This window comes from Oncorhynchus masou, chromosome 8 (assembly GCF_036934945.1).
Source record: "Oncorhynchus masou masou isolate Uvic2021 chromosome 8, UVic_Omas_1.1, whole genome shotgun sequence".
Classification (NCBI taxonomy): Eukaryota; Metazoa; Chordata; class Actinopteri; order Salmoniformes; family Salmonidae; genus Oncorhynchus; species Oncorhynchus masou.
The window spans coordinates 8543190-8545689 of record NC_088219.1 but is presented as its reverse complement, the minus strand read 5'-3'; the positions used below and the strand labels follow the sequence as shown (position 1 = coordinate 8545689).

At 53.8% G+C, this 2500-nt stretch overlaps 1 protein-coding gene across 1 annotated transcript in view; it reads right to left on the bottom strand.

The window, feature by feature from the left end:
• The window catches only part of LOC135543723 (stAR-related lipid transfer protein 13-like), a 147173-nt gene that overhangs the window by 11996 nt on the left and 132677 nt on the right, over positions 1-2500 (bottom strand). The gene's annotated exons all lie outside the window — the stretch shown is intronic.

Below are 2500 nucleotides of genomic sequence, written 5' to 3'. Positions count from 1 at the left end.
CTACACTCTAACCACTAGGCTACCTGCCACCTCTACACTCTAACCACTAGGCTACCTGCCACCTCTACACTCTAACCACTAGGCTACCTGGCACCTCTACACTCTAACCACTAGGCTACCTGCCACCTCTACACTCTAACCACTAGGCTACCTGCCACCCCTACACTCCAACCACTAGGCTACCTGGCACCTCTACACTCTAACCACTAGGCTACCTGCCACCTCTACACTCTAACCACTAGGCTACCTGGCACCTCTACACTCTAACCACTAGGCTACCTGGCACCTCTACACTCTAACCACTAGGCTACCTGCCACCTCTACACTCTAACCACTAGGCTACCTGGCACCTCTACACTCTAACCACTAGGCTACCTGCCACCTCTACACTCTAACCACTAGGCTACCTGCCACCCCTACACTCCAACCACTAGGCTACCTGGCACCTCTACACTCTAACCACTAGGCTACCTGCCACCTCTACACTCTAACCACTAGGCTACCTGGCACCTCTACACTCTAACCACTAGGCTACCTGGCACCTCTACACTCTAACCACTAGGCTACCTGCCGCCTCTACACTCTAACCACTAGGCTACCTGGCACCTCTACACTCTAACCACTAGGCTACCTGCCACCCCTACACTCCAACCACTAGGCTACCTGGCACCTCTACACTCTAACCACTAGGCTACCTGCCACCTCTACACTCTAACCACTAGGCTACCTGGCACCTCTACACTCTAACCACTAGGCTACCTGCCACCTCTACACTCTAACCACTAGGCTACCTGCCACCCCTACACTCCAACCACTAGGCTACCTGGCACCTCTACACTCTAACCACTAGGCTACCTGCCACCTCTACACTCTAACCACTAGGCTACCTGGCACCTCTACACTCTAACCACTAGGCTACCTGGCACCTCTACACTCTAACCACTAGGCTACCTGCCGCCTCTACACTCTAACCACTAGGCTACCTGGCACCTCTACACTCTAACCACTAGGCTACCTGGCACCTCTACACTCTAACCACTAGACTACCTGCCACCTCTACACTCTAACCACTAGGCTACCTGCCACCTCTACACTCTAATCACTAGGCTACCTGCCACCACTACACTCTAACCACTAGGCTACCTGGCACCTCTACACTCTAACCACTAGGCTACCCTGCCACCTCTACACTCTAACCACTAGGCTACCTGCCACCTCTACACTCTAACCACTAGGCTACCTGCCACCTCTACACTCTAACCACTAGGCTACCTGCCACCTCTACACTCTAACCACTAGGCTACCTGGCACCTCTACACTCTAACCACTAGGCTACCTGCCACCTCTACACTCTAACCACTAGGCTACCTGGCACCTCTACACTGTAACCACTAGGCTACCTGCCACCTCTACACTCTAACCACTAGGCTACCTGGCACCTCTACACTCTAAACACTAGGCTACCTGGCACCTCTACACTCTAACCACTAGGCTACCTGGCACCTCTACACTCTAACCACTAGGCTACCAGCCACCTCTACACTCTAACCACTAGGCTACCTGCCTCCTCTACATTCTAACCACTAAGCTACCTGCCACCCTACACTCTAACCACTAGGCTACCCTGCTGCCTCTTCACTCTAACCACTAGGCTACCCTGCCGCCTCTTCACTCTAACCACTAGGCTACCTGCCACCTCTACACTCTAACCACTAGGCTACCTGCCGCCTCTACACTCTAACCACTAGGCTACCCTGCCGCCTCTACACTCTAACCACTAGGCTACCTGCCACCTCTACACTCTAACCACTAGGCTACCCTGTCGCCTCTACACTCTAACCACTAGGCTACCTGCCGCCTCTACACTCTAACCAAACACCTGCCGCCTCTACACTCTAACCACTAAGCTACCTGCCACCTCTACACTCTAACCACTAGGCTATCCTGTCGCCTCTACACTCTAACCACTAGGCTACCTGCCACCTCTACACTCTAACCACTAGGCTACCTGCCGCCTCTACACTCTAACCACACACCTGCCGCCTCTACACTCTAACCAATAGGCTACCCTGCCGCCTCTACACTCTAATCACTAGGCTACCTGCCACCTCTACAGTCCAACCACTAGGCTACCTGCCGCCTCTACACTCTAACCACTAGGCTACCTGCCGCCTCAACACTCTAACCACTAGGCTACCTGCCGCCCTACACTCTAACCACTAGGCTACCTGTCTCCTCTACACTCTAACCACTAGGCTACCTGCCGCCTCTACACTCTAACCAAACACCTGCCGCCTCTACACTCTAACCACTAAGCTACCTGCCGCCTCTACACTCTAACCACTAGGCTACCTGCCGGCCCTACACTCTAACCACTAGGCTACCTGTCTCCTCTACACTCTAACCACTAGGCTACCTGCCGCCTCTACACTCTAACCAAACACCTGCCGCCTCTACACTCTAACCACTAAGCTACCTGCCGCCTCTACACTCTAACCAC